The 15,171-nt window shown below is 48.6% G+C and overlaps 1 protein-coding gene across 1 annotated transcript in view; it reads right to left on the reverse strand.

The window, feature by feature from the left end:
- Positions 1-15,171, reverse strand: part of RASGEF1A (RasGEF domain family member 1A) — a 588,936-nt gene that overhangs the window by 84,074 nt on the left and 489,691 nt on the right. The gene's annotated exons all lie outside the window — the stretch shown is intronic.

Here is a 15,171-nt window from a genome sequence, read left to right on the forward strand (position 1 = left end):
GCCCCATCAAATAAAACTCCCCGGGCATTTTTCTGCTGATGCTGTGCAAAGTATGATGAGATTTCTGATGTTGCTCTTGTTGCCTAGCAGCTAGGAGGAGTGATCAGCACACAGGACAGTTGGAACTGTCTCGTGCTCCCTGTCGCCTCCTTTCAACCAAAAAGATGGCTGCCCTCATGAAATCACAAACCTTTGCCTGTTCTTTTAAAACCCGGGTGGGTAAGAGATTATATTACCTATCTATTTTAATTAACACAACTAATGTAACTTAATGACAGTATGTTTGTTTAGGCTGGAGTTCCTCTTTAATTTCATGAATAACCCAGGGTGATGTCTACTTCTCCTATAGTCCTCTTTAGCAGCATTGTGGTTTTAAAGGCATACTACGCATGCACATATTCTACCTACTCACAAGCATTTAGAAGAAAAGCGGTAGGAAAAGTCCCTGTGTTTTAGCTTCCCATGACGCTTTCATGGTTAGTTTCCATGGAAACGGTATTCTGACAGTCCTTCTACCATGCGTCCCTACGTCTGGCAAAATGGGGCAGACGCCACCCCCTGGCCAGCTGCTGCCCCCCCCTAGCCACCCGAACTCGGAAGTGTTTGAAGCCGCGGCTGCCACTTGCTCCCCGAGACTGACAGGCTGCTGCTGTGCTGCCCATCACCCACCCACTCTCCCCGTGCACTGGGCGGGTGGCTGGCAGGTGAACAAGTCCCGGTGCCCACCCTCCACAGAGTCCCCCTGCGTCCCTGTACCTATGCACTGCAGCGCTATCATCAGACAGATGACAGGCGCTGCAGAGACTGTAGCATTACTGTTGCTAGGCAACAGCAGGAAGCGGTGTTGCCTGGGTCTAGGAGTGGCCCCACTTGCTTGCCATCCAAGCCATCATGGGACACGGGAACTTCTGGAAGTCTGGCACTGTGACTGCACAGTGTTCAGCATCTGACAGGAATCCCCAGGCAGCAGACAGCAGTGAGCTCCTCCACATGACCTCACCAGCCAGAGCCAGGCAAACTTCACGTGCACTGAATGGCTAGTTGTCGCCCGTACTCTGCTGCAAGACGAAGGTATGGGGGAGGGGGTAATAGAGGCTGTAAAGCTGCAGCAGAGAGACGTCTGTGAGCATGTCCCCCTCCCAATCACATAACTGTGTAGGTGTTCTAAGTCTCCCTGCGCTGTAGAGCCCTCAGTGTAACTGCTTCCCCCTCTCACCTCAGGCATTCATTATGTGTAAGGGGGCTGGGAGTTGATTAGATGTGTGTGTCAGTGTGGTGTATGTGTGTGTGTCTGTGTACAGTGTGTGTGTGTGTCTGGTGTATGTATGTGTCTGTGTACAGTGTATGTATGTGTCAGTGTATGTATGTGTCTGTGTACAGTGTGTATCAGTGTGGTGTATGTGTCTGTGTACAGTGTGTGTGTATGTGTGTCAGTGTGGTGTGTGTCAGTGTGGTGTACAGTGTGTGTGTCAGTGTGGTGTACAGTGTGTGTGTCAGTGTGGTGTCTGTGTACAGTGCGTGTGTATGTGTGTCAGTGTGGTGTGTCTGTGTACAGTGTGTGTGTGTGTGTGTGTATATTTTAGCATACATTCAAAGTGTACCTGTCACTAGGGGTAGAAGAGGATTTATTCTTCCAGCCATTCTTCCAGCCATCAGCTCAGCCATTCTTCCAGCCATCAGCTCTGTTATTGCCCTCCTGGTGCCCTTCAGTGCCAAACACTAACCTTTCTCCTAACTACACCTACCACCAACCCTCCTCCTCCCTACACCTACCACCAACTCTCCCCCACCTACACTTACCACCGACCTTCCGCCAACCTATACCTTACAACAACACCACAACTAACACACACACACACACACACACACACACACACACACACACACACACACACACACACACACACTACACGGAAAAAGCACCGGTGGAATTTACACACCTGAGGCGGGAGGCCTCAGGTATGCAAATTCCACCGGTGCTTTTTCCGCTGTTCCTGTCGCTACAGAGTTATGTTCCAGAGTAGCAGGAATCCACTGCTGCTATTGTGCTGTTCCCGCCACTAAAAATGTTAGCGGAACTCCTCTGCTGCTACCATGCTGTCCAAACAATACACGTGCCCTTAGCAACTGAATTACTGGCAGTGGCCGGTAAATCTACCATTTAACATGGGCATCTATGGCGTCGCTCAGTTTCTCGGCCGCAAGTTGCTTGGGGGCGCACTTTGGAATCTCTGCCTCTGGTCAGGACAAGGTCCTCCAGCACCCAAGGCTGAGACACCAAAGTGCGCCCCTCCATCCCTCCCACCCCAGCCGTCACACACTGATTGCTATTAGACTAAGAGATGCCCCAGGGCCCCCAACACCTTCATCTCTAGTTATCTGGCTTGAAGTCACTGCCATGTATCGCCTTTTCTTATTTCTCTCTGCTTCAAACACAATAGGGGAATGATAGCGAGTGAGTGAGTTGTGCCCCCCTCCTACACTGCGCCCTGAGGCTGGAGCCTCTCTTGCCTTTGCCTCAGCCCTGTGTGTGCCCCCCTACACTGCGCCCTGAGGCTGGAGCCTCTCGCGCCTCTGCGTCGGCCCGGCCCTGCCTCTGGTGCTGGAGGACCTTGTCCCGGGCCCTGGCTGGATGATTGATTTTGATCGGCGAAATAGCCAATTGTGGGGGAAGGGCGGGTGGCCATGGAGACGGCGGGTCACGTGGTAGCAGGCGGCAGCACAATCTGACAAGGGCCGCTCTGCTCCTGATGTGATGTCACACACCCACACTCTGCACTCCCGCAGGGAGGGGGGTGCGGCTAGAGCCCAGCCCACATGCAGAAACAGTGAGGGCCTATTTCCACTATATGTGTGGATTCTGGATGCAGAAAACTGACTCCAATGAATGCCTATGGGAAATCTGCTTCAAAAAAATTGCGTTTAGTGGAAACAGGCCTATAGGCATTCATTGGAGTCAGTTTTTCTGCATCCAGATATTGAATCTGTGTGTAGTGGAAACAGGCCCTTAGACTGTCTGTCTGTAATGTCAGCAAGGAGGCGGGCATGGCCAGGGAGGGACTGTGTCATGTGCAGACTGCAAATGAGTCGGGCGGCAGGCCAATCTACAACTGATTACAAGGGGGGAGGGGAAATAGGGGTGGAGTACAGGGAAACTGTCTGTCTTTGTACCTACTGCTGTGCTGTGGTTAGTTCTGCCCCCCCTGTCACTACCTGAACTGGGGTGCTTCTGTCACTACCTAAACTGGGGGGCACCTGTCACTACCTAAACTAGGGGCTCCTGTCACTACATACACTGGGGGGTCCCTGTCACTTCCTGAACTGGGGGGCACCTGTCACTGCATACACTGGGTGGCTCCTGGCACTACCTAAACTGGGGGTACCTGCCACTAACTGAACTTGTGGGCTCCTGTCACTACCTGAACTGGGGGGTACCTGTCACTACCTAAACTGGGGGGTACCTGTCACTACCTAAATGGGGGGGGGGGGTACCTGTCACTAACTGAACTGGGGGACACCTGTCTCTAAAAGGACTGGGGGTTGGGGCTCCTCTCACTACCTGAACTGTGGGGCCCTGTCACTACCTAAACTGGGGGGCTCCTGGCACTACCTAAACTAGGGGGCACCTGTCACTACCTAAACTATCAAGGCCAGCCAGCCCAGCATCACCACCAGCCAACCAGCCCAGAATCACTGTCAAAAAGGCCACAGCATCACCACCAGTCAGGCCAGCATTTACTTCAACCAGCCAAGCATAGCCTAGCATCACCGACAGCCAGTTCAGCCACAGCATCACTGCCAGCCAGGCCACAGCCCACACATCACCCCCAATCCAGCCAAAAACAGTATTGCCAGGCCAGCCAGGCACAGCAGCCAGTAGAGGAGAATTCAGAAGCCAGGTGAGAGGTGTCTACCATATTAAAGGATACCCGAAGTGACATGATAATAATTGCCTCATGGTTACTGAATTTGTCTTGTTGGGGGCCTCATAATTGCTAAATTTGTCTTGTTGGGGGCCTCATGATTGCTGAATTTGTCTTGTTGGGGGCCTCATAATTGCTGAATTTGTCTTGTTGGGGCCCTCAGGATTGCCGATTTGTCTTGTTGGGGGCCTCATGATTGCTAACAGCGAGACTATGAGAAAAGCTGAATCATCATCATAAGAGAAAATAGCATTAAACCTACTTTTTTAGCTTTTTAAAACAAAAAATAAAACTGGGAGGTTCTAAAAAAAGAATATATTTTTCAGGAGTAGGATGGATGAAGTTATTTATCTTCACAGTTTATTTTCAACTTGGATTTTCCATAATGTTCATGTATGAGTTAAAACATTTGTATTTAGTTTAAATTGCTGTTGCCACTTTGCGATAGATAAGTGACTTTTGGGTTGCAGTTTGGGCACTCGGCCTCCAAAAGGTCCCCCACCACTGTCCTAATCTGATGTCCCACATTGCTAAGTTCATGTAAATTTGTCTCCACCCATGACCACACCCACATTCTGGTCCATGGCCACACCCATTTTTCGGCGCGGCGCGCTAAGCGCGCCGCACAACTTCTCCAACATTTTCGGCGCGGCGCGCTGCGCGCGCCGCACCACTTCTTCCTCCCCTTCTTGCCCCCCCCTGGAAACATTTCTGCGGACGCCCATGCCTTCTACTTTCCCAGTCTAACGCTGGCACTCCCTAACCAAAAGCAAGTTATTTTTGACCTCTCTGAGCAGCTCTGCAATTACATCTTGAAAATGACACGGCAGGGAGCTGATTCTTTGTATTTGTTCAGTGAAAATGCATTGCTGCTGTTTATGAGCTAGAAAAACACAGGTCACCGGCATTTCTAAAGTGAGGGGTGATTGGCGTCATGCAAAGCAATCAATCTTTTTCTGACTCTCCTTAATATTTTTCGATATTCAAAAACAGAATTATTTTCAGGAAAATACAGTAAGAACCTATCACCAAAATAAGCGTTTGGCCATACTTTATTTCTTATGCATGTATCTGCTAACAGAAATTCATTTACAATAAAATACTAATTCCACAGCGAGTCCTGCTATCATTTGTATCCAGGCAACTAACAATATGGGGAAGACTGGCCTCTCTGTGCCTGATGAACTGTCAGTTAATGTGGACCTAGATTAGAGCTTAGATGGCTATTGCTGTAGGACCATGTTTACGGAAAACCAGGGGCGTAACTACAAATCACGGGAGCCTACAGCAAAACTATGATGGGGGCCCCCAAACTTTACACTCTTTCTATAGCATACCCCTAGTGACCATTACAGCTTTGGGGCCCATCTTGATAGACTAATAAAACAGGTGTGGATATCATAATCTTCACACCCATAACAAGTGTAGCCACAAAAACACCTGATTTGCAGAAGACTCTTTATCAGAGGGAGTGAAGTAGTAGTTGGGGGTCTCCTTACAGCTGAGGGCCCTCCCTGCATTCGCCAGGGCTGCTCCACAATAGCTACGCCCCTGCTGAAAACATTCATATTTATCTGCCATAAATCTCTTCTTCTAGACTCCTCCCCCTTGTCTTTTTTTGTGCTGCAGAAGTAGTGATCCTGGATAGCTTGAGACCACCCACCCCATGCTCCATACTAATCCAGGCTACTACTACCACCTCGACCAGGGCATCATGCTAGATGGGAGTTTCTGACAGCCTGGTGGTCCTGTGGAAGCAGAAGATTTGGGCGCTTGCAGCTATGGATGATTTCGGCACCCTAGAGGTGCTAAGACAACACGCCCACGGCCACACGCTTGCACTGTCCTGGTCTGTGAAGATCTCGCAACACAGGCCATGGCCCCTGAAGGGGGACAGCGAGAAGCAGAAGGGATCTTCCACCATGTTGAGTGACATGCTTCTCATATTCTCACTTCTTGTAAGTTTTTTTTATATTGCAGACAATAGTCATTTAATACACTATAGAGCGCTCCTTTCTTTACATATTTATAGTTAAACCTGTTTGAAAACAAAAAACTTTGAAACACATGGAATATTACTAACAAGTATCTGTCAATGGGGTACATGAGTTGGTTTTACCTATATCAGGGGGTAGTTCACCAGCTCTGTCATTAAGAAAGGGATACACATTATACTATTATTAAGAGACACTGGCTTCAAGGACTATACAATATAGATAAAGGCCAGTTCCCTGTCATTCAATGAGGAAGGTTTCACTGTGTACTTCCCCACTGCCTACACTGACTGGTCTTTTGGTACTTCTGCAAAAAATGCAGTGTGTTAAAGCGGACCCGAGATGGAAAAACTAACAATAACAAGTAACTTGTCTATATATCTTGTCTAAAGTTTAGATAGTTTACACAGCATATTTAGCTGCAAACAGCTTTAATATAATAAGAATATTTCTTCCTGTGATGCAATGACAGCCGCCATGTTGTTTGTAAACATTACACAGAGGCAGGCTTATCTGCATCTTGAGCAAAGAAAACTAATCCCCCCTCATCCTCCCTCCTCCCCTCTGCCTCTGAAATCTCTGGCTAGAAATACCTCCCCCTCCTCCTGCCCAGACTTAGCTCCCATGAGCCCTTGCTACTGTCTGAAAGTGCCTTGGCTCTCTGAAAACCTGTGGGAGTGGCTTATTAAGTTTATAGGGAATTAGAGCATTAAAACAAAAACAAAGTATTTGGCTTGAGGAATGCCCTATAAACAATAGGAAAGGAACACAATTATGCAATGAGTAAAAGTTCATCTCGGATCCACTTTAACCACTTGAGGACCCACCCTTTACCCCCCCTTAAGGACCAGCGCTGTTATTTGTGATCTGTGCTGGGTGGGCTCTACAGCCCCCAGCACAGATCAGGGTGCATCCAGAGCGATCAGATCGCCCCCCTTTTTCCCCCACTATGGGGATGATGTGCTGGGGGGGTCTGATCGCTCCTGCCTGCCTGTGTTGCGGGGGGGGGGCATCTCAAAGCCCCCCCCCTCCCTCTTCTACCTGGCCCCCCTGGTGTTCCGGGCTGCACAGGACGCTATCCGTCCTGTGCAGCCAGTGACAGGACGTCCCCTGTCACATGGCGGCGATCCCCGGCCGCTGATTGGCCGGGGATCGCCGATCTGCCTTACGGCGCTGCTGCGCAGCAGCGCCGTACAATGTAAACAAAGCGGATTATTTCCGCTTGTGTTTACATTTAGCCTGCGAGCCGCCATCGGCGGCCCGCAGGCTATTCACGGAGCCCCCTGCCGTGAATTGACAGGAAGCAATTTTCGCTCGCGCGAAAAATGGTATTAGATCTAATTCTCTATTGAGACCCCTCGGCTCTGGATACAATGGAGCCGAGGGGTCTCAATAGAGAATTAGATCTAATACCATTTTTATAGGTAGACCCATACGGCTGCATTGTATCCAGATATATAATATGATTTGATAGTTCCCATACTCTGCGACACCATTTGACACAGGCACGTTTGGCTTCTTGATGTCCCTTTCCCTTTACCTTGAAAGACACATACTTGTGCGCATGTGCTTGAACGTTGGTATTAATGTGGTGGCATATTGATTTTTACGATTATTATCATTAAAACGTCCGGGTACTTGTGTATAAGTATGGTCGGTTTATAGTAACTTTATCTATTAAAATGTTGATCTAATCAAAATTGAATTTTACATCTAATTGGGTTCCTGCTTATAAAGTGTAGCTATGTATGTATATATGCATAGTAGTTAGAGTGATGACAGATGTCTAGAGTGTAGCGTTTATATGACGCCTATTTGGCGTTGCAACACAGCGGCTTATGCGAGCTACTGGCCGCATGCCGCTTTGTTTACTTCCTGGTTTCCGCCCATTGGGCGCGCCGGCATCTCTCTTAACATCATATGACGAGAATCTGCGGGCGTGCCCGCAGAGCTTGTCATACAGTGACGGCCCGACGCGTCATACTACGCATGCGTGCGGGTATGTACGCGTCATCACGCTAGTTCTCTGTCAGGTCCGCTACGGCGGCCAGACGGGAGGACGGCGGGGATGGCTGACACCTGAGAGGTGCAGGCGTGATCCAAGGTGGGTGTGTAGTGGGGGTGTGAGATGCCCCAGTTCAAATGCACCAATGAGAGTAAGTTAAGACAGTTCTCCATCAGGTCCGCTATGTACAAGGACCATTATGATTGGTGGTAATGAAATCGGTGGTTCATTGGTCAGGTGCACTTCATGGATAGTATATAAAGATGGTTTGGTTAGGTTGAATGTATTTCACTTGCAGCAAGAGCTTGATAAAGAGGTTACCCTCGAAACGTCGCCATGTATTTGCTGTGATGAATTGAAAAATAAAAAGAGCATGAAGATTACGCTGGATGGTGCCAGCAATCTTCTTCCTAAGTTTGATTATAGTTAGTAAAATATCGTTTTTAATATTACTGTTATTTTAAGGTGTGTTTTTTTTTTTTTTTTTTTTTTTTTTTTTTTTTTTGCAATGGCAAATCGAATTGAATCAAATCGAATCCCGATCGGACATGTCGGATTTAATCAGATCGTAAATAGAATCGTAATCGAATCGTATAAAGATTGGTAGCGTGTAGATTGGGCTTAATGCTGGGTACACACTATGAGATTTTCTGGTCGATTTACTGTCAGATCGATTATTTCCAACATGTTGGATTTGATTTTCGATCGTTTTCCGAGCATTTTCCGATCGATTTCCTATTAAAGTGCACGGAAATCGATCGGAAAATGCTCGGAAAACGATTGAAAAGCAAATCGGACATGTTGGAAATAATCGATCTGACAGTAAATCGACCAGAAAATCTCATAGTGTGTACCCAGCATTAGGGATAGGGAGAAGGAGAGATCTGTGTGAGCTTACAGTTAGGTATAATTGCTGTGAAATACCTTTTTAAAATCTACTATTCTATTACTATGCTTAATAGCAGTTTAAATATCGTTTTTTATTATAGACGCTATTTGAAGTTTTAATACACTATCCGTTTGTTGTTATACACGCCATTTCACGTTTCATTCAACAATACGTTTATGTTATACACGCAATTTGACATTTTACTACAGAATACGGTTGTTGTTATAGACGGTATTTTGCCGTTTAATATACGTTCATTACAGCGATACAGCACTATATTTTCGTTTACAACGCAACTAAGGGAAAACATTGTTTTACATTACAACTTATAAATTCGGCTACATCCCGCGCCCTTTTTTCCATCCGCCCTTTTTCAATATACGCCGAGAAACAGAGATGACAGCATACTGAGTTGCATTCAATGATTCATCACTTACTGATCATCAGCTATGAACTCTGTATGCTATGATCCTGTATCAGTGCAGCTCTGCTCTCTGTATGCTGCGATCCTGTATCAGTGCAGCTCTGCGCTCTGTATGCTGCGATCCTGTATCAGTGCCACTCTGAGCTCTGTATGCTGCGATCCTGTATCAGTGCCACTCTGAGCTCTGTATGCTGCGATCCTGTATCAGTGCCACTCTGAGCTCTGTATGCTGCGATCCTGTATCAGTGCAGCTCTGCGCTCTGTATGCTGCGATCCTGTATCAGTGCAGCTCTGCGCTCTGTATGCTGCGATCCTGTATCAGTGCAGCTCTGCGCTCTGTATGCTGCGATCCTGTATCAGTGCAGCTCAGGGGCGGACTGACAACTCATGGGGCCCCCGGGCAATAGATTATGGGGCCCCCATACCAGTGTTTCCCACCTTTCATGTTATATTTTTACAGACCAAGATTTAATAATTTACTGACAACAGTAAATATGTTATATTGTGATATTTTATACTGATAAAAACCCCTGCGCCGCACGCAGCGCGGCGTGCCAAAAAATGGGTGTGTTAACGCAACAGAACGTGGGCGTGATCATGGGTGGGGCAAAATATACATGACCTTAGCAGTGGTGTAAAAGGTCTGCCGGGGAAGTTTGAACTCTGCCATAGTGTTCCCCCCCCCCCCCCCCCAAAATACATGTAATCTGACAGCATTTCACCAAAAATCCATGCAATTTGGCAGAGGTCCTTCCAAAATACAGATAATATGGCAGTCGTTCCCCCAAAATAGACGTTATCTGGCAGCAGCAGTTCCCCCAAATACACAATTTGGCAGCGGCTCCCCAAAATATGCGTAATCTGGCAGCGGATCACCAAAAATACATGCAGCAGTGGTTCCCCCAAAATACACAGGATCTGGAAGTAGTAGTTCCCCCATTATACACAATCTGGCAGCGGTTCCCCAAAAATAGGTGCCCCCAGTATAGGTAACCAGGTCAAAAGGTATCCCCAGTGGAAGTAACCAGGTCTATAGGTTTTCCCAGTGCAGGTATCCAGGTCTATAGGTGTCCCCAGTATAAGTAGCCTAGTCTACAGGTGTCCCCAGAATAGATAACCAGGTCTATAGATGTCCCCATTTAAGATAGCCAGGTCTCTAGGTGTCCCCAGTATAGGTAGCCAGGTCTCTAGGTGTCCCCAGTATAGGTAGCCAGGTCCACAGGTGTCTCCAGAATAGGTAGCCAGGTCTATAGGTGTCCCCAGTACAGATAGCCAGGTCTATAGGTGTCTCCTGTATATGTAGCCAGGTGTATAGGTGTCCCCAGTATAACCAGGTCTATAGGTGCCCCCAGTATATACAGCCAGGTCTATAGGTGCCCCCAGTATATACAGCCAGGTCTATAGGTGCCCCCAGTATATGTAGTCAGGTGTATAAGTGCCCCCAGTATATCCAGCCAGGTGTATAGGTCTCTTCAGTATATGCAGCCAGGTGTATAGGTCTCCCCAGTATAGCCAGGTCCATAGGTGCCCTCAGTCTATGTAGCTAGGTCTAGAAGTGCCCCCAGTATATGCAGCCAGGCTTGTAGGTGTCTCCAGGAGGGGAGACAGCCAGTGAAGGAGGGCGATGGGCATAGCAGCGGAGAAGGGGGGGGGGAAGTTCCCCCCCCCCCTTCCCTCACCTTGGGGCCCCCCCTTCCTGGCTCTCCCCTCCACAATCTGTAATGTGTCGCACAGCGGGTAGCGGCTGACAGCGGGCGGAGACTTACCGCTGTACAGCCACCGGAGGGAGTGCTGATCTGTGTGCCACTAGTCTGGGCTTGAGAAGCCCAGACTAGTGGCACACAGATCAGCGCTCCTTCCTTCCGGTGGCTGTACAGTGGTAAGTCTCCGCCCTCTGTCAGCCGCCGCTCACTGTGCGAGTCCGACACTTTACAGATTCTGGAAGGGAGAGCCAGGAAGGGGGGCCCCAAGGTGAGGGAAGGGGGGGAAACTTCCCCCCCCTTTTCCACTGCTATGCCCATTGCCCTCCTTCACTGGCTGTCTCCCCTCCTGCTCAGGGTTCTCTGGCCGGCGGCGGACCCCCCCCCCCCCCCCTGACCACGGGCCCTCGATCCGTGACCGAGTGCCCTAATGGTCAGTCCGCCCCTGGTGCAGCTCTGAGCTCTGTATGCTGCGATCCTGCATCAGTGCTGCTCTGCACTCTGTATGCTGTGATCCTGTATCAGTGCAGCTCTGAGCTCTGTATGCTGCGATCCTGTATCAGTGCAGCTCTGATCTCTGTATGCTGCGATCCTGTATCAGTGCAGCTCTGTGCTCTGTATGCTGCGATCCTGTATCAGTGCAGCTCTGTGCTCTGTATGCTGTGATCCTGTATCAGTGCAGTTCTGTATGCTGTGATCCTGTATCAGTGCTGCTCTGAGCTCTGTATGCTGCAATCCTGTATCAGTGCAGCTCTGTATGCTGCGATCCTGTATCAGTGCTGCTCTGAGCTCTGTGTGCTGTGATCCTGTATCAATGCAGCTCTGAGCTCTGTATGCTGCAATCCTGTATCAGTGCTGCTCTGCACTCTGTATGCTGTGATCTTGTATCAGTGCAGCTCTGCGCTCTGTATGCTGCAATCCTGCATCAGTGCTGCTCTGCACTCTGTATGCTGTGATCCTGTATCAGTGCAGCTCTGAGCTCTGTAAGCTGTGATCCTGTATCAGTGCAGCTCTGCGCTCTGTATGCTGCGATCCTGTATCAGTGCAGCTCTGTGCTCTGTATGCTGTGATCCTGTATCAGTGCTGCTCTGAGCTCTGTATGCTGTGATCCTGTATCAGTGCAGCTCTGCGCTCTGTATGCTACGATCCTGTATCAGTGCAGCTCTGTATGCTGTGATCCTGTATCAGTGCAGCTCTGTATGCTGCGATCCTGTATCAGTGCTGCTCTGAGCTCTGTGTGCTGCGATCCTGTATCAATGCAGCTCTGAGCTCTGTATGCTGCAATCCTGTATCAGTGCTGCTCTGCACTCTGTATGCTGTGATCTTGTATCAGTGCAGCTCTGCGCTCTGTATGCTGCAATCCTGCATCAGTGCTGCTCTGCACTCTGTATGCTGTGATCCTGTATCAGTGCAGCTCTGAGCTCTGTATGCTGCGATCCTGTATCAGTGCAGCTCTGAGCTCTGTATGCTGCGATCCTGCATCAGTGCAGCTCTGCGCTCTGTATGCTGCGATCCTGTATCAGTGCAGCTCTGAGCTCTGTATGCTGCGATCCTGTATCAGTGCAGCTCTGCGCTCTGTATGCTGCGATCCTGTATCAGTGCAGCTCTGAGCTCTGTATGCTGTGATCCTGTATCAGTGCTCCTCTGAGCTCTGTATGCTGTGATCCTGTATCAGTGCAGCTCTGCGCTCTGTATGCTACGATCCTGTATCAGTGCAGCTCTGTATGCTGTGATCCTGTATCAGTGCAGCTCTGTATGCTGCGATCCTGTATTAGTGCTGCTCTGAGCTCTGTGTGCTGCGATCCTGTATCAATGCAGCTCTGAGCTCTGTATGCTGCAATCCTGTATCAGTGCTGCTCTGCACTCTGTATGCTGTGATCTTGTATCAGTGCAGCTCTGCGCTCTGTATGCTGCAATCCTGCATCAGTGCTGCTCTGCACTCTGTATGCTGTGATCCTGTATCAGTGCAGCTCTGAGCTCTGTATGCTGTGATCCTGTATCAGTGCAGCTCTGCGCTCTGTATGCTGCGATCCTGCATCAGTGCAGCTCTGCGCTCTGTATGCTGCGATCCTGTATCAGTGCAGCTCTGAGCTCTGTATCCTGCGATCCTGTATCAGTGCAGCTCTGTATGCTGCGATCCTGTATCAGTGCAGCTCTGTATGCTGTGATCCTGTATCAGTGCAGCTCTGTATGCTGTGATCCTGTATCAGTGCAGCTCTGTATGCTGTGATCCTGTATCAGTGCAGCTCTGTATGCTGTGATCCTGTATCAGTGCAGCTCTGTATGCTGTGATCCTGTATCAGTGCAGCTCTGTATGCTGTGATCCTGTATCAGTGCAGCTCTGTACAGCCAAAGGCAATAGCAAGTTTCCGTCTCTCCCCGCTCTCTATGTACTTCCAGAAGCTCTTTGCTGAAACCACAGGATCCACGAATGACCAGTGAGACAGTGGCTTAGCAGTAAAGGATGCAGATGTTGCAATCTCAACTGGGTCCTTGGGCCAGAGGGGTCCCATGGGGTGCTCCCTCAAGTGCAGCATTAGCTCTTTATTGGTCCTGTACTGGTAATAATCACTTCTATAGATGCGCCGAATAACGGAAAATTGTATACTCACCTAACGGTAATTTTCCTTTCCATGTGCATCCATGGCAGCATACAAATGGGTTAAGCCCCACCCCTACCAATTAACAGGACCTTAGCTATAAAAGAAAGTGACCCCTAGCGAGCGGCATTCTCATTGACTAGCCGAACCGGAGAACAGCAAAAAGTCAACAAAAGGAAAGGGAGGGAAATCCCTATGCTGCCATGGATGCACATGGAAAGGAAAATTACCGTTAGGTGAGTATACAATTTTCCGTTTTCCATATGCCTCCATGGCAGCATACAAATGGAATTTAACTAGCAGAAAAAAAGTAAGGGTGGGACAAGACTTGCTGACCAAAAATAATTTAAATTAGGGCTGGTTCAGACGGACGTTTGCAGAGCGTTTACAGCCAGCGTTCAGGGCTTGGTGTTAAACGCTCCCATTCAAGTGAATGGGAGCGTTTGTACCAAGCTTTCAAGCGCGTTTACACAAACGCGGCGTTTGGGTCCCGATTTTCCCTGGCTTTCAAGGAGCCCCTGGAAGCTACATGTAGCTTCCAGGGGAGGTTAACCGCGACGGCTAATGTCCCCCTAGGGGAAGAAAAAACGCGACCGCATCCAAACGCACACGAACGCTGCTGAACGCGACGCCAGCAAACGCAACGCCTCCAAACGTCCGTCTGAACCAGCCCTTAAGGCTTTAACAGATTCAGAAATAACTTTCTTTCTAAATTAAACTGAAGCGGAGGCTGCTGGATTGACTCTGAAATGGGCAATGAAAGTATGGACAGAGGACCAGTTGGCAGCCTGGTGAATCTTTGCCCGGATAGCGAAGGTGGCACAGGGGACAGCTGAGAAGAGTGCACTGTGATGCCACCCAGAGGGACAAGGTCACAAACCCTGATAATAGGCTAGCCTTAATAAAAGGCTTTGTTGATTCATTTGAGCCATGAAGAGATCTTTTGAGTTTGATGTTAGCTGGCTCTTTCTCAGACCTGATGGAATTATGAAGAGCTGTTCTGATTTCCTGAAGCTCCATTGTTACATTCACATAGGCTCTAAGTGTTCTTGCAACATCTAGAACATGCAGATCAAAGGAATTTGTATCCATAAAAGATGGCACTGCCCGATCCTGATTAAAGGGAAGCCCGGAAGTGAAGTGCTGTAGTGGTCTCAAAACTACTGAGTGGGATGTCAAGAATGAGCCCCTAGATCCTGGAGCTCGGAAACTCTTCTGTCCTAAGAGATAGCGACTAGAGGCATAGTTCTTAAGGTTGTTAAGTCTCATCTCCTGCAGTCTTCCACTGGGTCAAAAAGAGGTTTTGCTAGGTAACTGAGAACCTGCGCAGTTCCCACTTTGGAAAAAGGTTGCAATTAGGATGCTTGTTCTTGGTGGCAGCCTTCATAAATTGAACTATTAGAGGGTGAGAGACCCAGCAGTGATCCGTCAAAGCAGAGATGGCAGAAATCTGCACTTTGAGAGTGCAAGCCAATTGTTTTTATAGGCCAATCTGGAGGAAGCTAAGAATATGTTGTGCTGGTGGTCCCATTGGGTCTAAATTATTTACCAGAGCAATTGAGAAAAAATATTTTCCAGTTTGTGGTAGTTTTCCCTGCTTTTAGCAGTGTGTTTATCAATGATTCTGAGTTTACCA

The sequence above is a fragment of the Hyperolius riggenbachi genome, chromosome 10 (genome assembly GCF_040937935.1).
Source record: "Hyperolius riggenbachi isolate aHypRig1 chromosome 10, aHypRig1.pri, whole genome shotgun sequence".
Classification (NCBI taxonomy): Eukaryota; Metazoa; Chordata; class Amphibia; order Anura; family Hyperoliidae; genus Hyperolius; species Hyperolius riggenbachi.